At 40.2% G+C, this 22,596-nt stretch overlaps 1 pseudogene; it reads right to left on the reverse strand.

Annotated features, from left to right (window-relative positions):
- The window catches only part of LOC148454031 (stimulated by retinoic acid gene 6 protein-like), a 156,053-nt pseudogene that overhangs the window by 132,165 nt on the left and 1,292 nt on the right, over window positions 1-22,596 (reverse strand).

Consider the following 22,596-nt stretch of genomic DNA (forward strand, 5'->3'; position numbering starts at 1 on the left):
ATAGTAACTAATTGGGAAGCCATCTGGGCCTGGACTCTTCCCATTTGGAGCTGATGACAACGCCACCCTCAACTCTTCAATTGTAAACGGTTGTTCCAGGGAAGCTATATCTTCCTCAGCAATACGTGGGAAGTTAACAGAACAAAGATACGAGCCAATTGCTTCCTTTAATGAAGGTCGTTCAGAAGGTGAGTGGTCACCTCTTAAGATATAAAGACCTGTATAATAAGCCTGAAAGGCTACAGCAATCTCAGGGAAAGTATGAACTTTTCTCCCCACAGAGTCTCAAATGGAGTGAACATAGGACTGTAACCTCTGTGTTCTCAATGCTCTAGCCAGCATCAAGCTGGGTTTGTTAAACCATAGATAATAATATTTATGCCTACACTTTCGTATATCTAGCTTGGTCCTATCTTGGAGAAGATTAGTAAGTGCTAACCTAGCTTCTGTGAGTTCTTGTAGTACATCTGCCAAAAGTGTGGATTTGTGGGATGTTTCTAGTGCTTTAATACGATCTAGGAGCTGTAATCTCTGGGCCGTCTTTTCTTTTTTAATCTGTGAGCCCAGCTGTATGCACTTACCTCTAATAACACACTTGTGCACCTCCCAGACCGCAACCGGAGACATCCCTTGATCATCATTAAGAGAAATATAAATCAGATATGGCAGAGCTAAGTTCATCCTTAAGGTGGGGATCAGATAATAGAAGTTCATTGAGATGCCAGGTCCATGGCCCGGGAGGAGCCAAGTGGAATTTCACAGAAGCATACATTGGGGCATGGTCTGACCATGTGATTTGTCCAATCTCACTGCTAGAATAGAATTGTAAATATCTGTGGTCAACAATAAAATAATACATTCGGGAATATACCAAATGAGGAGCCGAATAAAAAGTATAATCCCTAACAGTGGGGTATTGTATCCGCCACAAATCTATTAATTGATGGTCATGGAGAAGTTGACGCATTCTGCGGCAGTCTTACATCCAAAAATGAGAAGATTCAGCAGAACAGTCAAGAGTAGGATCTAGAGACCAATTGAGATCGCTCCCTAAAACAAGGTAACCCTCCTTTAGAGGCTTTAGGAGTTGAAGGACTTTAGCAAAAAACTGGTACTGGTTACGATTGGGGGAGTATATATGTAGAATGTAAGCTCTCATGAGCAGGGACATCTTCCCTCATGTGCTTCTCTTTACATTTTCTTCTACTCTTTACTCCCCATTAGGGCACCTAACACGTGACTGCCAACTCCTGGCTGCTTATTGTGAGTGCTTTAATTGCTATTGCAGCAATGTATATAAATCGTGTCCTTGTCCTGCACTGTAATATACTGTAAGTTACATGTTTCTTTCACCTATTAGTTCTATGTACTATGTAAGGCGCTGAGAACACTTGTGGCATCATATAAATAAAGGATAATAATAATAATAATTTACAAACGTATACATTTGGGTGAATACCTTACATTTGAGGACCTGACAAATACTGTCCACTAAAATGTGATGGGAAATCTCAGAGAGTGGTAATCTATGGGAGAGAAGGATAGCTACACCTAAAGATTTACCCAGAGCATTATCATCACGAAAAGTTTGAGGGTAATAGTAATTACCTAATTTGGGGGAAGCGTGTAATTTAAAATGCATTTCCTGTAAAAACGCAACATGTACCTTTTCTGATCTAAGCTCTCCAAGTAGAGTAGAGCATTTTTCAGGGATATTAAGCCCCATCACATTTAAAGTGAACAGTTTTATATCATTCCGATCTACGTGTGCCATAGAAACCATGGTGGGGAGAATACAGAAAACTGTGATAGGATATGTTAATCGGAGGCATAAATTGCCTGTTGATCTCTAAGCAAAGTGGACATGGTGACAAAAGGAAGGATTAGAGTTTGGAACAGAGAAGACAAAAAAGGAAAGAAAACAAACATACAATAATAATAAAAACATAAAATAACAAAAACAGATATCAATAAATATTGATGCGACATAAAAAGCTAGTGGACCTATTGGGCGGACTAATACAACCCATGATTCAAGAATGCGATGCGGTATAACCCAACTGGGGTAGGGCAGCCACAGCCGCCATCTGGGAACTAAGGAACAATTATACAAGTAACAGCTACTGTCAACATAGTGTATAACCAAGAAATGTGATAAACCATGAAAAAAGGATACACATAGCCTGTATGAAAGTAAAACAAAAGTAGCATCACAGATAAATTTGTAAAAGGCATATAATAAGTTTGCTGTAAAACATAAGAGGGGAAAAACTTCTTATTAAGAAAAAAAAACAATTATACGGGGGGTTGTAACGGAGCCTATGATCATAGTAAACAAATGCCAAACATTTAACGTGGCAGTCCCATCTCCTGAGGAAATGAGGAAGTCTTGTATATAGACATAAAAGGTCTTCAGGTGACAGTCTCCGAGCGATCAGGGCGAGGAGAAGGTATCCCACGTTTGTGGCCACATACCAGTTGCCAAGGTGCTTGTTGTGCAGGTAGACTAGGAGGATCAAGGCGAGAAGACATCGGAGTCCAATCTGTAAGGGGCGGCTTTACAATATCAAGGGCAGTTCAAAATTTGTCCAAATCTTCAGAATCTTGGAGAGTAACCTGACATCCTTCATGGGAGACCTGGATGCTGAGCGGAAAGCCCCAACAAAACCTAATGCCTTTCTGTTTCAAAATATCAGTAAGTGGTTTAAGAAGGTGTCTCTGTTGAAGGGTGTTCCATGTAAGGTCAGGGAAGATTTGAATCTTGACAACATTAAAGTCAATGTCCTCTAATTTACGGGCTTTGCTGAGGACCTCTTCTTTTACAGTGTCTTAGTGTAAACGACAAATAATGTCTCTAGGAGCCTCAGATTGAAGACCACGTGGACGGAGGGCTCGATGTGCGTGGTCAAAGAGGATGATATTGTCAGGTTCAGCACCAGTAATGTCGTTGAAGACTTTGGTAAGCGCGTCTACAATACCAGGGCCTTGTATATCTTCCGTGATCCCCCGGAAATGGAGATTATTGTGATGGACTCTATTATCTAGATCGTCAGGCACCACTGAGCATGCATAGAGATGGTAGCATGCAATTGAGAATGGAAAGTGTCAATATTCCCAACATGATCCTCCAAGTCAGATATCTCTCAAGTCACTTGAGAGATATCCACTTGAAGCGCAGAGATTTCTGTTTTAACTGTTTCACGAAGATTCTTCTCAAGATCCAAAAAGTCCTGTTTGGAAGGAAGGTCTTTTTTTGTGGGGAGAGTATGAAGATGGGCCATGACATCCACCATGGTGAATTCAGCACTAGAAGAAGAGCTGAGATGTGCTGGAGAATCCATGCACCTTGTGTTATTAGACGAATGGGATGAGCCAGATTGAGAGGGGGCGTCCTCAGAAGAAGCATCAATGTCTGGAGTAGGAAAACGAAGCAGACTAGGGTAAGAAGGATTGTCACTCGTTTTCTTAGCACTGGGCGTCCGAGTCCCTTTTTTTATTTTTCCCTTTGAGAAAGTGTTACTAAAAGAAAACAGCAAGTAAAAAGAGCATGTTCACAGCATCAAAAAGGCCTTTTGCATAGGGTTCCCGGATCACAGCCACCAGCCACCGTTCCCCGTAATATGCGGGTGGTCATGGGGTCATGACCTTACAGGGCAGCAAGATTCAAACCATGTGTACAGATAAGGTAAGTCTCAGATACATGTGAGAAAAAATAAGCAGGCATTGACATGTAATTCGGAAGTTCTCCACTAGATGGTGTTGCACGCTTTGAAAATGGGAAACACAATATTTAGGTGTACAATTGGAATATTTAGGTGTACAATTGTCTAGAGAATGTGATATTGTTCACTGGAATTATGACCCCTTGCTGAGGGCTTTTGTGACTGGGGAATGAATGATGCATGAAGTGTCATGGTTGGGATGGATTGCAGCAGCAAAGATGGTCCTTCTCCCCAAATTAATGTACTTGTTTCCTACTATACCTAGACCATTACCTAAGTACATATTTAATACATTTTATAAGATTATTATTACATATGTTTGGAGAGGAAACAAACCAAGAATAGCAAGGAGCACACTCTCTCTCCCTAAAGGAGCTGGGGGAGTTGCTTTTCCAGATTTAGAAACTATCAATCAGCCTGTCTCCTTAGCCAAGTCAGAGACTGGTTTACACTTAACTCTCCCAAACCTTGGGTACTTATTGAAAGATCCTGTGCTTCTCCTTATCCCCTTTCAGATTTATATTGGATGCCCCACTCGACTATTCCCCCAAGAGCTAATTTATGTAAAGCAACCCACACTACCCTGGCTGTTTGGCACAAATTGACGTCCTCTGAAGAGGAGATATCCCTACCTTCTACTATGTTACGGTAGCCAAATTGATCACTAACCTATATTTGGGGTCCTGGATGGAGGGTGGCCTACTTACCTTAGGCGATCTGTTTACAGGAAATGATTTTGCATCATTAATATCTCTGCAGACGCGCTGTGGGCTTGAGAAACAAGATTTTTACAAATATTTACAGATACGCCATTGGTTACAAATTTATCTTCTGTCCCCACTCAAAAAACCTTATTTCCCTGTTTTATTGGTAACCCGGTTGAGATCCTTGAATCACAAAGGAGGTATTTTTTGGTTGTATCAATATTTGACACGAATAAATAAAAAATGGAAATTACCCACCCAGGTTAAATGGGAGAGGGATCTAGACCGAAATCTCTCTGAAGAGGAGTGGGATATAATTTTTTGCACCTGTTTTATTATATCCAAGTGCATTAATCATTCAGAGATGTTCTATAAGTTACTTCAGACAGCATACTTCACCCCTGAGCGTCAACATAAGATATGGCCATCTGTCTCTCAATATTGTTGGAGAAACTGCGGATGTGTGAGAGATATTTTTCATATATTTTGGTCATGCTCCCTACTTCGACCATTAAGGAAAGCAGTGTTTACTATGATTAGTGAGGTTGTAAACACCCCAATACTTCCTGACCCTCTCATGGCTCTATTCCACTTTCATTCTAGTAATCTGTCCCGAGGAGATAGAAACATTATGGGATACATTTTGGTTGCTACGAAAGCGTCCATCGCCCAGGGGTGGAGGACTGCTTCCCTTCCTAACCTAGTAGTAATAGAGAACAAGGTTCAAAAGCATTTTATATTCGAAACAATGAACAGCAAATACTCATCATCTGCTAAATCTATTCACATGTGGTGGTTCTGCTGGGGGGAATACAGAGAGAAACGGGGTAATTCTCCTATTTATAGTGAACCTATAGATATGTCGGACCTTGGATCCCCTTCATAGGTCCTAATTAAAAGGATTCTTTTCTGATGTCCCGTTCAGGGTTTGCTCTTATTTTCTTTTTTCTTTTTATATATAGTATTGGTATTCTGACTGTATATTTTACTATGTAACTGTGATCATATTATCATATTATTATTCGCTGTATAAATTTGTATATTCTGGCTGGAGCTCCCCTTCCTTTTCCCTTTTTCCTTCCCTATCTTAAGTTTGTTTGTTTGTTTGTATAAACATTTATTTGTCCTTGTAAAAATCTCAATAAAAATTTGTTGTTTAAAAAAAAAAAAAATGAGAAACACAATATTGTGAGCCAGCCACAGGCAGGGATTCCACTTAGTGCTGCCGGGCAAACTGTTGTGAAAGTAAACAATAAAAATAAGTATTTAAGATACTTCAATAGGTCAAAGGAGGCTCCAAGATGGCAGGTGTAGGAACATCCCTCAACACCGCAGGGAGAGTGAATATAACAATGCTAGATACACAGTTCCTTTAATGTATGGGGTTTTCAGGGAAGCCACACATCCACTATAGTAAGGAGCAAAGGCTGCATTCAAGTGCTGGTAACCGGTAGCTGGGAAAGCTCAGCACAGTGAGCAAGAGAGCTTAGGGAACACTGTTGGAATCAAGGGGTTAAAGCACTCACCCAGTGCACAGGCAGGCAGTGTGAGGGAGGGATCCGTCGGCTGGGCAGGCTCAGCCAAATCAATGGGGACACAGCCAGCTCACAGAAGGGGTATGAAAGAGGTCACCCATCAGTCCGAGGGCCTCACTGCGTCTGGCGCTGGGTATGGGGATAGCCACTGATCTCAGCGCTCCGCCGCGTGGCTCAGCAAGTCGGAGAGCTGTAGTTAGAGAGCGGCAGCGGGGGAACAGCAGAGCAGCCGCGTATACGACCGCAACTTCCGTCAGCCGTCACGCAAGGTCACCACTCCAGCCGCGGTAGTAGGAATCAGTGCTGGATCACAGTTCCCGCTGCAGCGCACCTCACAGGAGCAGCACCAGGTAAGGAAGGGGGGCAGCAGGAGCTCTCAGCATGTATTTGGAGGCCCAGATGGGTAGTATAAGGAGTGGGAATACCCCAAAATAGCGGGAGCTCACAAAGTGTATGTCCGCACTAGTCCACAGTTAGGCCATGCCCCGATACTGTTCCTTCTTAATCCTTTTTATTCAATAGAAAACTTTGCCTAAGACTATCTGTATATGTCTCTTTTTATTAAGTATTTTTTGGGTATATGTTAAGCATTGTGAATACATTTTGCATACTTAATTTCATTTAAAAAGACTAGTCTCTGCGATTCTTATCAGATCCACTGTGTCTATGGATTTGGCCAGGTCATGCTACATATATGTGTTACAGTTATCATTTGGCTAATAATAACTAGCCTAAAGTGTAAGCGCCTAGGAAACTTATTCCTATGGAGTGTGATATTTTTGAATTAACTTCTGTGTTGTCAGATCAATGATAAATGAATAGTGAGTTGGAGGATTTTGTGGAGTGTAATTATTGCTGTAAACAGATTAGGTGGTTGTTTTTAATTAACTCTGCATCTGACCCACATCACGCAGGCTTAAGTGAGTGCTGACCTGACGAAAGTTATGGACAGCAGTTAGAGATTGGAGCATCTTGAAACCAGGTCTCACACACACACACACTTTGGTATACAGCGGCTGTGTGATAATATGTTAATGCCGCAGAAGGTATCTTGTGTAAATAAACACCTCCTTCTTTGTTTCTTTGATCCGATGCTGCATCCAAGGATGCAGCATTGGATCATCTGTCTGAACACCAGTAACCTGAGTTACCCTCAGATGCTTCAGGATGGCTGAGAAATTCAAACTGTTGAAGTCAGTGAAGCTGCATCCTAGGACGCAGCCCCTGGCTTCAGCATGCCCAGAAGACAGAGCAGACATGCCTCCATTTTATGGGAAGCTGTCTGTTGCCTCCCCGAAACACCAGCACCATGTCAGCATGCTGTGACTTTTGGTGCACTGACAGCGACATCTCAGCCCGAGATCTGCGCATGTGCAAATCTAAAAGCATCCAAGATATGCATAAACATCAGGGTTTACATACATTTCTGAATCAGGTCCTAAGTATGTTCATAGAATGCCCAGAGGCATAACATAAGCTATGTGTAACAGGTATATTCCCCGTATTTTAGACACAATGAAGCACATAAAAAAAAGTTAGCGTCTCTTTAACACATACTGGGGTATATTTACTAAAGTGCAGATTTGTAGAAGTGGAGATGTTGCCCATAGCAACCAATCATATTCTACTTACCATTTATTTAGCACCTTCTTCGAGATATTAGCCAGAATCTGATTGGTTGCTACGGGCAACATCTCTAATTCTAAAAACCTGCACATTAGTAAATATACCCCATACTATCTCTTTGCTGAACTACGCACAACAAATAAATAGAAAAATCTAGTGATACTTGCCAAGTGAGTGTGTATAAAAATCCTGCGAGAGACCCAATTATTTTACTATTTGTGCTGAGACAGGCAAATATGGGATAATAAGACAGTCCAACTTCAATGGCTCCAACTAGAAGGCCAAGTGCTAGAAAAGAAATATAATCATTGTGTAATCTTTTTATTTTAAGGTAATATATGGTACAAAAGGCAGTGGAGAGATTTTCATAAGCGGTTACAAGAATTGTATTAATGAAAGATCAGAACACAGCTGTACAAATCAGATAACATTTGCATAAGGTAGTAACAAAAAGAATAAATAAAACTTCTACAGTATATACTGCACTTGGTAAAAGCTGTATAAATAAACAGGTCTGCCTTTGGACATAGATACATTAGGGACTCATACTGTACTAATATTGTATTATTCATATATGTAATTATATCTTATTACTTCTTTAAATTATATATTATTATTGGAGATGTTTAAAGCATCTGCTTTTTCCCTTTCTGGGCTTTGCAATACCCCACATGACTTGCAGAAGAAACAGAGGGCCTGATTCAGACCCGCTCGCGAGCGCTATGCGCTCGCAAGCGGGTCAATGGTGGCCCAGTGCGCATGCGCACGACAGAGCCGACTCCGTTGTGCGCATGCGCGAGACCCAGATAGCGATGGGCAAACCATCGCTCCAGGTCTCGTACCAAAGGGGGCGAGCTGTCGATGTTGAGTGACAGCACGCCCCCTTTGGTGGGCGGGCCAGGGGAGTGGCTGCCCAAACGGAGGCGTTCCCATGTGATCGCCTCCATTTGGGGGCGGCCCCACTGACATCACAAGTGATGTCAGTGGGAGAGATTCTGGCTCTGTGAGAGACGAAATCTCTCTGGGGCTTGCGGCCACGAGACCCTACCACAAGGGTCTCGTCGCAAGCCCTATGATTGCGATGGTCTTAACCATCGCGACCATCTTCCTGGCCGCTCGCTGTAGCTGTGGGTTGTCACCCACAGCTATGCAAGCGGCCAGGAGGCTGCTCTAAAAAACAAGAAGGCCGGCCCTGATTCAGAGCGAGCGCTCTGTCAGAGCGTCCGGCTCTGAATCACGCCCAGAGTACAATGGACTAAAGAGACAAATGTAATTTACAATTTGAAATATTGTATATTTTATACAAAATTTCAATTAATATAATTTCACTACATTTTAAATATATATATTTTTTTAATTGTGTTAAACGGCGGTTTTCTTGAATAATCGTTAACATTATAATGTAACAGCACTTCTACTGTTGCAGAAGTCAGAGTACACATTACCTGGTGTGCTTTATAGAACAATCCCTGAAAATCACAACATGTAAAATAATTATATGTAGAGGCTGGTATTATAATGATTTTTGGAATCCCTGTTCATGGGTATATCAGTGATCTATAAATATGACAATATTATTTCAATGGGTATAGCCATAGGAGTTTATAAATATGGGTTATTTCTTACAGATATAGTAGTACTAGGACTACATATATAGTATATAGTAGTCCTAGGGCCTGATTCAGCATGGATCGGAATTGCAACAGCGTACGCAGATCGGCCGATTGTTGTATACTGCGTAGTAACACTGCTACTATGGATGCACTGTGGAATCCATCGCAGAGTGAGTGACAGACCATGAGCGTTTGGAGGTGGTGACTGGGGAGTGGTTGCAGAAAGGCAGTCGTGCCTGTCCGTTTGAACACCGTTGCATGGGCATGCATAAATTAGCCACTGCAATTGCCTACGCAGCTGCGTGCAGCACTCACTGCGTGCAATGAGACTTGCAATTCTGACACAGGTTAGAGATACTGTAATTGTGCGTGATGGGCCAATGTTCTCCGATATTACTGATATATATACGCAGGACTGCGAGGTATTACGGATGTGAGATAGCGGTAGTGGGCATCCCTATGCCGGCTGAGCGGTGGCAGCATATTTTCGCAGATTCATTGCGTTTGATTACGCAGCAGCGATCCATGCTGAATCAGGCCCCTAGTGTTTACTTTCTATTTATTTTTATATTTCCCTCATTTCATACTTCCCCCTAATGTAGTGGGACAATACATAATAGAGTGATAACAAAAGTAATCTATAGAAAAACTATGTTTAAAATAAAGTGTTATATTCTGAATGGCCAGAAACGTTACAGGTTGTGGACCATAAGTCCAGTAGGCCCATGGGAGTTTATTTGAAAATTAAAATACAACAAAAGTGACTTTATGTCTAAAATTATCAGTTTCATTATGGAAATCAATGTGTAATTATTATAATTAATATTATTGTTGTTATTATTATGATCCACCTGTATTTTCTAGTGGTCAACTCATTTCTCATTTATTATAAACATTTATTTACTCACCAACATAGGCGAAACTGGGGGGTGGTCCGGAGGTGCACCGGACCACCCATTAGACCGATCCGCCATATTTAATTTAGGCAACAGTGCCTAGTTGAGCCGGGTGTCTGCAGCAGCCTAGCTTGCATAGTGAAACAGTGCCGGCCGCGAGCCAATCAGGAGCGGCCACTCCAGATTGGCTGACGTTTTGTAAGCTGTGATTGGCAGATCACAAAACTGCCAATCACAGAGTCGGGGGCGTGGAGTGGCATGGCGCGCAGGCTGCACAGCATGGACTGTGTAGCCAGTGAGAAAGGCTGGGATCCTGTGAGGGGTAGAGGAGGAAGTTATCTGCGATCTGCGGGCAGGAGACTCAGACCTCAGTGCGTTCAGTGAGAGGAAGAGGTGGAAGGACGGGATATGCAGTGAGATCTGATGTGGGATCCAGTGTAATCTGTGAGGGTGCAAGTGCGTTATGTCAGGGGGAACCGTGTGTTCTTTGAAGGGATAGTGCAATCTGTGAGGGGGGAGGGGGCAGTGTAAACTGTGAGAAGGGGGTGCTGTGTGAGGGGTGCAGTGTGATATGTTAGGGGATGCTGTCTGAGGGGGGCAGTTGGATCTGTAAGGGGGTGCTGTCTGAAAGGGGGCAGTGTGATCTGTAAGGAGATGCTGTGTGAAAAGGGGCAGTGTGATCTGTAAGGGGGTGCTGTGTGAGGGGGACAGTATGATCTGTAAGGGGGTGCTGTGTAAGGGGGCAGTGTGATCTGTAAAGGGGTGCTGTGTGAGGGGGCAGTGTGATCTGTAAGGGGGTGCTGTGTGAGGGGGGAGTTGGATCTGTAAGGGGGCAGTGTGATCTGTAAGGGGGTGCTGTGTGAGGGGACAGTGTGATCTGTAAGGGGGTGCTGTGTGAGGGGGGCAGTGTGATCTGTAAGGGGGCAGTGTGATCTGTAAGGGGGTGCTGTGTGAAAGGGGCAGTGTGATCTGTAAGAGGGTGCTGTGTGATCTGTAGGGGGGTGCTGTGTGAGGGGGACAGTACAATCTGTAAGGGGGTGCTGTGTGAAAGGAGGCAGTATGATCTGTAAGGGGGTGCTGTGTGAAAGGAGGCAGTATGACATGTAAGGGGGTGCTGTGTGAGGGGGCAGTGTGATCTGTAAGGGGGTGCTGTGTGAGGGGGCAGTGTGATCTGTAAGGGGGTGCTGTGTGAGGTGGGGCAGCGATCTGTAAGGAGGTGCTGTGTGAAAGGGGGCAGTGTCATTTGTAAGGGGGTGCTGTGTGAGGGGGCAGCGGGTATGTTAGGCTATAGAAGACATAGTGTGTTTGAGGCTATGGTGGCAGCATGCATGTGTGAGGCTTTGTGTCAGTGTGTGTGAGAGGCTATGGGGGCAGCGTGTGATAGGCTATATGGGGCAGTGAGTATGTGTGAGGCTAAATTCTCACCCTGGGCTCCACTGACTAGCACCTGCCGCAATAAAGGGGCTCACTGCAGACTGTAGCACAGAAGGGATGTTGTCTGGCAGGAGAAGGGCCCTCCCTTTTGCTCCCAATCCCTCCCAGAGTCCCCAGCACTTTCTCCCTATCTGCTAGTGACCTCCCTCTCCTCCAGCTCAGGTATCCTCCGCTGCTCTCCTGGCTGCCTGGTGCCGCTTGCTGCTCTGATTATGTAGTAGCTACAGTTGCTGTGGTGTTGGAATTTTCGGCAGCTGGTGGTCCCCGGTGCAGGCATGGAACAACTCTCTTTTCCTCATCCTGGGATCTCCCTGTGAGTTGTTCCTCCAGCTTCCTCCCTGAGGGACCATCGCTGTTTATCCAGACCTCCTCAGCCTGACTCAGGTACTGATGCTTATTTCTCTTCTGATCCTAACAGCATTTGGCCAGCTGCTAGCTGCACCTACTCCCTGACTGACCCTATTGTTGGAGACTGTGCCACCCTCTGACTTTTTGCTGTGTGACTGATTAGGGTGCCCTCCTGTTTGCTGATCTATCATCTTTGACTGCCTACAGGTTCTGTGCCTAGCGACGCAGCCTCTATTACTGCTGGGTCATTCCATGGTAACTCACATTACAAAGTTACATAGCAAACAATCAGCAACTCCTGTATACAGTCTTCCAAAGCATGACCCATCTTATCACTTTCTCAGCAAACAAAACCAACCTCACACAAACTGTTGCTGTTGATAGTCATGTACACACTCACCATGTCACCCTGCAACATGAGTTACCATGGAATAAGCCTACTCTCCCTCCAGGCCTCTCAATATTTACAACCTCTCGCCATCATCCACAGCCTCTCCCAGTCACCCACAACCTCTCCTACTTACCTACAACCTCTCCCCATATCCCACAGCACCCTCTATCTGTCACCCTTGCCTCTCCAAGTCACACACAGCCTCTCCTCATCTACCTTTTGTCATCATCATCTGCCTCTTACCACCCCCCACAGCCTCTCAGTCATCATCTCCCCCTCACTCGCTGCCTTTCCCCGTCACCCAATGCCTCTCCCCGTCACCAGTGGGGACAGCATATCCTGCAAGACCATGCCTCTTTCAGTGAGGCCACACCTCTTTCTTGGGAACACGCACACCAAAGGCGTGCACATATAACAGTGTCGAAACAAATTTCTGACACGGGTCTAAAACTGGGACCACCCATTACCAGATCTCTAGTTTCGCCTATGCTCACCAACACCCATAAAAACATTGCAATTACTTAAACAAAGGTACCTGTAGCCCATGAGGGGACTCCTACTGGCAGATATTCCTCAGAAAAGAGTGACATGACCTTGTTAGCAATTGCTCCAAATGCAAAGCCATATGTCCATCTGTTGTTAAATGTGCCTAGGAGATCTAAAGGACTGTCAACACAAAGCAATGGATTAGATGAACATCTATTTATGGTTTTTGTATATATGTAGAACATGTGATCATGAATTGTTTGAGCCCTCCACTAAATTTTACACAGGAGGTTATTTACCAAGGATGCAAAGTCAGCTGATCAGTGCAAATGCAGATTTAAACCTACTCGATTTCCATTGTAGCTCATGGCTTTATTTACCAAAGTGGTGGTGTTTGCGGAAGAGTAGAAGTTTGCACAGGCTGAGGCAAGGGAGTGAAGACTTGATGTACACCAGTGTCCTTCGTTTGGTGGAGCAGTTCAAATACAGGATCTCCTTTTGCAGAACAACATTATGTAAATTAGATCAAAAGGGGGGTGTTGGTGGACTTTTAGTGGCATTCTTGTATGAAGTGGCACATGGTCATTTCTATTTGGCTAAAGAGTGTGCATTTTACACAAACTCAGAGCTACTGTAGTGCCATTTATTTTGCCATATACTGTACACAGTACCTTTTAGAAACAATATTGAAAAATATGCAGTATCTGATATTTCAATTACATACTGAAAAGTCAGGTGTTCTTGAAATAGGATTTGTTTCAATACTGCATAAACAGTTACAGGTTGAGTCTCCCATATCCAAAATGCTTGGGACCAGGGGTATTTTGGATAACGCAATATTCCGTATTTTGGAATAATTGCATACCATAATGAAATATCTTGGGAATAGGACCCAAATTTACACACAGAATGCATTTATGTGTTATATAGACCTTATACACGACCTGCAGGTAATTTTATACAATATTTTCAATAATTTTGTGGCTCAAACAAAGTTTGTGTACAGAAATGAAATTCATTTATGTTTCATATACACCATATACACACAGCCTGAAGGTAATTTTATACAATATTTTTATTTGTGCCTTAGACAAAGTTTGTGTACATTGAACCATCAAAAATCAAAGGTTTCATTATCTGAGTCATGCCAAAAAAATTCTGTATTTTGGAATATTCCCTATTTCGGAATATTTGGATATGGGAGACACAACCTGTATATGGCCATTTGTGTTCCATTTTCAACATTTATCACATTTTATATTTTTATTGTCAGATTTATTTATTTTTTATTTGATTTTATTTCACTTTTTTTTCTTATTTTATATTGTTTCTTTTTGTGTCCAAGCCACCAACAATAATATATATATTATATAGTACTGTTAACAGTATCCTAGTAGGCAGTATAATTAAATATCCTTATCTTTTCATTTTAGAAGTGCAGACTATGGGGTATATTTACTAAAGTGTGGGTTGTTAGAAGTTGTTGCCCATAGCAACTAATCAGATTCTATTTATCATTTATCTAGCACTTTTGAAAAAATAATAGCTAAAATCTAATTGGCTGCTATGGGCAACAACTTCACTTCTAAACATCCACTAGTAAATATACCCTTATGATCGAACATGTATTATACTAGATGGGGTATATAGTGTTTGCTTAGCATTACAGACTGTTAAATAAGCTGATGGTGGGGGAAAAATAAGTGGAGTGGGTCTTCAGTTAACTTTTGTTCAGAGGCCGAGGTCCTGTTATTTAAAACTCATGTATAGTTACAATAAAATAACTAAAATGACATGTAAAATACTTACACAACAAATCCAAATCTTCTATCGAGAATCTGTATTTTGTCATCAAAATGTGACCTATTACTCCGTCTCTCAAGAAATGAAAGTGCCAAAATTATAATTACCTTAAAAAATAGAAAACATAAGATGAACTTAAGATTGTTATATACCACCAACTTTCAGAGATTTATAAATGTTTTACAAATAATTAAGTATTTTAAAATGCCTTTTCTATTGTCCCTGGATAATTTTAGCATTTCTGGGTTTTTTTACGTTCTTTTGAAATATAAATACATGGGCAACTAAGCTGTGTCACTGCCTGAGGAATCGGTCTGATGCACCAAGAAACTTGTTGCAGATACACAAGCTTCTTTCATGCAAGAAATCCATTGTTATTTTGTATTTATCTTTTATTTCTGACTTATCATCAACATTTTTTATTGCCTATGATGTTTTAAAAGTTGGATTTTTTGTGATGTTATTGTATATATATTGTATTGGTTCAGAACATACTTGCCAACCCTCCCTGATTGTCAGGGAGACCCTGTCTCCCTGAAGAGTCTGCGGGGTATATTTACTAAAGTGTGGAATTTTAGAAGTGGAGATGTTGCCAATAGAAACCAATCAGATTCTACTTACCATTTATCTAGCACCTTCTAGAAGACAATAGTTAGAATCTGATTGGTTGCTATGGGCAAGATCTCCACTTATAAAAACCCGCACTTTAGTAAATATACCCCTGCCAATCTTTCTGATTTCACCTTACCCCCATTATGAAGCGGTCATATAATATAAAAACAGAGATATATACATTCAAATGGGATCATTTTCCTGCATTGGTTATAAGGCATAATGATCCCTATGGCTACATACATTTTCTGAAAAGTATTAGTGTGTTTTCATCAACAAATAGATCTTACTAACTGCTTTTGGGTGCATTTACATTTGGATGTAAGTAAATTTTATGACACGCTTCTCAGATGTAGCTGTACACTTTCCCACCACGCTCATAGGTGTCGCTTTCACAATCTCCCTGAAATGCTTTTTCAAAAGTAGGTAAGTATGGTTCAGAAGCATTTTAAAACATCTGTTTTTTTAATACACAGTACTTGCTTTGTGTTCTCCACCTAGGTGGAAATGCAATTCAGCCCATTAAGTTGCCATGGGTAAAAAAGGGAGGAAGCCTTCGGGCTTTATCACCTGAGGTGTTAACTCATAAAGTCCGTAAAAAGTTCACAGGCTTATGCATCAACTGGGTGTTTTTACCCAGCATACTTATCGAGGAATTCTGTTTTTGTATCATGAGACCAGAAAAGAAATCCCAATAATTGAATACCTGCCGGCTGTCAATTAGCATCTGTTAACTTAACGGGGCTAACTGAATTCCGCCCTTACAAAACTTGCTTTATGAGACAAATATTCTAAATATAACCTGCTATATATCTTAGTACACCATTAGTTTCTGGGAGTGACGAAATGACCACCCCAGACATATGTGTTTCTTTAATTTGATTCAATAAAATGATTACAATAACCAATTGACTGATCTTTTCTATACTGTACATCAATGTCTCATTATCATATGAGTATGAAATTAGATCTGCACTATATGGGAATAACTATGACCACAAATAGAGCCCACAACATTTTATTTAATAGAGCTTGCACAGTGTTGGTCTAACTAATTTCTCCTGCTATTTGTAAAGAAAATATATGTTGTGCAGGAGAAACACACTTTACATTTTTACATAAGCCTTACTTATGCCAAGGACTATGATAAACTAGAAAGTGATATTTTGACTTGTTTGGGTGTCATAATGTCTGTTCGAGCATGAGTTCATCGCTGGGGATACCAAGTAGATAAGTCAACCTCACTCTCACACCCTAGATGTAACCCTGGTTAAGGGTTAAAATAAGAACTGTACTTATAAATCTATGTAATATTTATAAATGTACAATTTATGAGGTTATATATATATATATGTATGTGGTACTTTTTTATCTCTGTGGTGAGGCTGTGCTACAGTGTGTTGGATGCACTGGAGGAAAATGGGCGGAGTAATATAGGTGGGAGTGAATTGGTTCCTGTCAGGAAAAGAGGATCCGGTGAGAGGGAGGATATATAACAGCTGTTAGCAGCAGATGACAGGCAGTCTGCTGATCCCTCCCTCCAGTGCCTGCCCTCCTGTGACCCGGGCAGCCAGTGAGCAGCGATGAGCTGCCAGACGCAGGGGTGCAGAGCCGGAGAGGGAGCTCAGCTGGAGCTGGGGAAGCAGGTGGGCAGCAGTACTCACCCTGCTTTATTGTTGGAGCGGAAGACGCTTACCGCTGACAAGAGGCAGTAGAGCAGCAGGGGTGGTCCAGGCAGCAGAGCAGCAGTTACCAGAGGCATTTCCTGTGGGAGGAGGCAACCGCAGGGGCTCATCAGTGGCTCCAGATAGACAGCTTATCGGCTGTCAGAAGGAGGGGACAGACACCCAGCACCACTACCTGTAAAGCAATGCTGGCATATAAAGTCAGCTGTACAAAGGGACCGGCTTCAAGGAGGTGGTGAGAAATATTTTAATGGAGTAGACTTACACTTAGCAGCCACAGTTACTCTGTGGTTTACACCACATCAAATATAGAGGCTGTATAATGGGACCAGCAGCCTCCTGGCTGCCCCACAGCTGATAGGCTGTGATAAGGGAATGCGCAGCTGATAAGGAGAGAGGGATGACCTCAGCCAGTGTGAGGATAATCCTTCAGTGTGGAATTCCTGAGGCAGCGTGGAGTATTCTGATAGCAGTGAGTAACTAACCCACTCTGTACCACCACACAATGACTGGCCAGCTACTACAGTACAGAGAAAACAGGAGGGCACATAGAGCTCTAAGGGATCTGTCAGATGGGACAGTTATAAAATACCCATGCATTACAATGTACTGTCATCAGGATACAGCTATAATTGAAGCTTGGGGGAGCATGTTCTATATTTTTTGTAGTAACAGAGGAGCAAAAGCTAAAAAGTGACTTATTTCAGCTGCGGCCAGATAGGGAATATTCTATGCTATGTCAAAGTTTACAGCCTTATACTCTGGCTTCTGCGTGGCTGAACATATGAGGTATCGTTAGCGTCCAGCTCTTAGGCTATTAATCCTTAATGAACTTTTAGCTATATAAGTGGAAACCTATATGAGAGGGATACTTTGAGTGTTCACCTTGGATACTATTCATACAGGAGATACAGTGAATTGACGACTTGGACAAAATGTATTTAAGTTGTTAGGAGTGGTATATTCCAGCACAGTTGAAGGCATATTTACCACCGTATAGCATAACAGAAAAAGGACATTTTATTCTTCCGGATTCCAAGCATAACTTAATTTATGGCGATAAACTGTGCATCTGCTTAAAACTGTACAATTTGTTACAATCCTTTAATGTACAATTTAGAAAGCCACATATCTGCTTTCATTGTATTGATTTTACCATTTGCTACAATGTTCAGTTAATATTTATGTATACTTATATGTATATGAAACTGTGTATGATTTCATCTCTGAGTGTAAAGGAAGTATTTATTGCCATATTATATTGTTGACACATAAAGATGTTAAAGCTATAATTATAGTGAATTTAATTCCTGGAGGAGTCTGACAGTCCTTGGGTCTACGTGAACGAAGAAGAACAGGTCATATATTTATAGATATATATGTGATGTTACTCTGTAATATTATATGTCATTCAATCTTCATGCACAAACATCACATTACACTATCAGGACCTTATTAATATTATCCTATACTGATCCTAATAATTATTTATTAAACTCTTCACCCTTCCTTTATCTTATCTATTTTGGGTACTTGTATTCACCAGATCATAATCATATTTTGTCTTTCCATTATTAATTGGAAAGAATGCAGGAAGAGGTGCTAACCCTTCTCACTATATATATATATATACTGATTAAAGAAAGAAGAAAAGTGTGTGAGACTAATGGGTGCACTCTTGGGCGAATAAGGGAAAAAGAGCTAGACTCCAATCTATGTTTGTATAACAAAAATCATCATTATGTTAAAAATTAACTTTTATTAGTACATTAAAAAATATATGAACACTTGTAACATATCATTAATAAAATTAAAAGAAGTGGTATATAAAGTAGGAAAAGTGTTTAAAAAATCCTGATAAGACTGCTGGGTCCTTTGATTTGTTCTGAATAATTATTCTAAATTAAATAAAGGCACAGAGTGTGTGTAACTGCTCATTTATTCTAAAAATTAATTATTGCTGTTTAGTAGAGCAGCATGAAATGACTACCACGAGTCAGTGGCAACAATTGTTGCAAACAGTCACCACAGTTCTCTCTTGATTGATACAGTGTATTATTCTGTATTCTATTCCCTATTGTTGGCTACTACACACAATTAACCTTGTGTAAAATGCATTAGCTTGTGTTTAATCAGTGTTGTTAGAAAATATGCTTTGCATTATTTACAGTTGATAGATCCCTTATGATTCATTAATTATGATTCATTAATTGTGCATATAATTTTATTATTAAACTAGACCACTATAGTTGCTGTGATGTTTGGTATATTAGTTGAGTATATTACCAGGCAATGATATTTTATTACAGAATATTTGTCTCCACAGTGTTAATCATTCATATATATATCCCACATTGATCATATTGTGGTTAAAATGAGGCTATATCTGTGTCTCTTTCATATGTCTGTTCTGCTGTTCTTTATTCAATTCGATTAGAGACTTCTGTTAATAGATTAATACAGACAAGTCACAGACCCAGTTTGATATGGAGCTGTTAAATCACTGTTGTACTTGGTGTTAGATAGGCACCGCAGAATGCTTTCACTACACCTTAGTTGTTCCTGCTCACTGTTACACAATAAGAATGAAGCTGAGTCTGCCTGTCTGTGAAGCCGCTCATTGTGCTGGTTAGTTCCCGATTCTCTGTTAATGAGTAATTACAGGTTCACAACAGATCTATATTGATATAAATCTATCATTGAGGTGCAGATATCAGCAAATCATTGCTATTAAGCAGCTTATTTCATACAATTGCTATTAAGCAGCTTATTTCATACAGTATTAAGCAAGCACGTATTATCCTAAATCACTGGTGATCTCTGGAGTATAAAAAAAACGGCATGGATTGCCACAGCTTTATTGCAGCTAACTCCTTGAGTTCATATCAGTGCTGTGTTTTAATATATAAGGGGTCTATTATTTAACTTTTAATCAAAGCATTTCAGTGTGGACATGTGTGTCCTTCTGACCCAGTGGTCTCAGGTGCCGATGCACATTTCACCGGATATCCGGCTTCCTCAGGGCAAGCCGAGCGCTTAGCCTCTTTCAGTGTAAGTAGCTGTTCCTAGACAACTGTTGTTAGGGGGCGTGTCCGCCCTATCTTCAATAACCATAAAGAAAGTATGTGACATTCTTGTTTAATTCTAAAGTATAGTCATATTATTATCCTTTTCTACATTTTTATGGGAAGATAATACATCCCATTATGAACCTTGGAATTGCTGTTTATTACATAGTTCTTTATTTAATATTTTGCTCCATTTTGAGTAATAAATAGAGGAGCTATTCTACTACACTCTATACCATATTCAGATATAGCATATAATATAGTCTCCCCTTAATATATATATATAGTGGATTTAATTAATCATCTAATTAGTGTTGAATACTCCTTTTGTACTTTTAGTATATCATATAGTTATTTATCATATACAATCAAATAAATATAAACATATATTGTGTAAACGAATTAGGTGATGTGTGAAATATTATAATCAATAATTCCTAATGAATATTAGTGTTTATTTTTTGGTGTAAATTTTAATCCAAGAGTGGTAACAAGTAATATTTATTATAAATTAAGTGATAGGTATTATAATTGTGTATATAGATGTACTTGTACCTTGATGAAAAAAATATGAGTGAGAAGTAGTGAATAATAGGGTGTGAAAAATATATAATATAGGTGAATTTATATAAAAAAAAATTTTGTGAAGCTAGATTAAATAAAAATTATAAAGTGTAAAAATTAATATATTAGTGAATAATCATCAAAAGTGCTCTTGTATTGTATAAGTAATACCCTATTTATTTTAATAAATTTGCTCATAACCAATTTAAAACAGCAAACAAGGTCCTAATTATGTTATTAAATTCCCTTATAGATAATTTTTTAGATACTTTCAAATGTCACAGACTAGATACACAGAAAAAGACGATTTATTTTATTTAAAGAACGGTACATGTCTATAATTTGGGTATTGCTTTCACATGTAATAACCTGAGAATAAATATATGAAAAACATTTTTCGTAAAGTTATTGACTATTACGCATCCATTACTTATTAGGTTAGAAGCATTATATTTTCCAATATATGTAATTATAAGTACTGTTATTTTTGTCGTATTATCCAGAGAAACGTTTTAGGAGTTACTATATCCTATAAGTGGGGTTAATCTAAAAAAACTGTAAAGTTATTATTCTCTTTCATTCCTTTGGTACAATAGTATCCATCATATATATCATTTTTGTTTCTCTCTTTAACAATTCCTTCTTCAAATCTCCACCCCTGATCCCCAGGTGTACTTTCTCCATTCCAAAAGCCCTCAGATGTCCAGGATTTCCTCCATGTTTTTTCAAGAAGTGTCGGGCCACACTGGTAAGTTGTTTCATTCTTTGTTGATCCTTTTTAGCGTTCTTAATATTTCCTACATGTTCTAAAATTCTCTGTTTTAGTTTCCTACTAGTCACACCTATGTACTTTTTTTGACATTCGCATTCCAGGCAGTAGATGACCCCTTGTGTATTACAGTTGATGTACCCCTTTATTGTATTCATCTTATTATATCTGTCTGTGAAGTTTTTGGTGTTCTTCATATACTGACAGGCCTTACACTTGCCGCATGTATAACTCCCATCTAGTCTCTCTTTTCTATTATGCTGGGTAAAATGACTGTGAACTAATTTGTCACCTATATTTGTTGTTCTTCTCCAGCCAATGTCCACATGATCGTCCAAATGCCTTGCCAGGTATTCATCTGTAAGTAATACATGCCAGTGTTTTTGGAATGCCTCCCGAATTTCAGTCGATTGAATGCAGTAAGTACTTATAAGCCTGATTTTATTCTTTGTTGGATCGGTATCTCTTGTTTTAGGTGTCAGCAGTTCCTTTCTCTCCTTTCTTCTTGCATCTTTATAGGCTCGTTTGATGCATCTTCTACTATATCCCCTGTTTATTAGGCGATTTTCCAGTTCTTTTGCTCTTTGTTCAAATGTTTCGATGTCTGTGCAATTTCTTCTTATTCTCAACATCTCGCCTTTAGGGATATTTTCTCTAGTCGCTTTATAGCTGTTAAAGTGTAGTATGCTATTCGTAGCCGTCTGCTTTTGGAACGTATCTGTAGTTACTCTACCACTTTCACTTATATTGATGGTAATATCTAGAAAAGTAACAAGTTTTTGACTCATATCCATCGTTAATTTTAAATTGAAGGTGTTTTTATTCAATTCCCCTATAAATTCTTTAAATAGGTGTTCTGGTCCTTCCCAAATTATCAGGAGGTTGTCTATGTACCGATACCAAGCATTGATATGATTAGTAAATCTTTCCAATTGTTCTCCAAAGACATGTTCCCTTTCCCACCACCCGAGGTACAGATTCACGTACATCGGAGCACACGTAGTTCCCATCGCTGTACCTCGGGTCTGTAGGAAGAACTGTTCATTAAAAATAAAGAAATTTTTATTCAAAATGAATTCCAATAATTCACAGAGAAAATTGTTATGGTCATTTATTTTATCCATTTTCAGGAAATAGTCGACTGCTTGTATCCCAACATTATGGTTAATGCTGGTGTATAGAGATTCGATGTCACATGTGCAGATCCAAGTGTCTTCTGTAATATAAAGATCTTCCAGTTTTTTGAGTACATCCATGGTGTCCCTAATGTACGATGGTAGCTCTGTTACAAATTTTCTTAAATGTGCATCTACATACATGCTTGCCTTTTCGGTTAGGCT

This window comes from Taudactylus pleione, unplaced genomic scaffold (genome assembly GCF_031769625.1).
Source record: "Taudactylus pleione unplaced genomic scaffold, aTauple2 ptg001032l, whole genome shotgun sequence".
Lineage (NCBI taxonomy): Eukaryota > Metazoa > Chordata > Amphibia > Anura > Myobatrachidae > Taudactylus > Taudactylus pleione.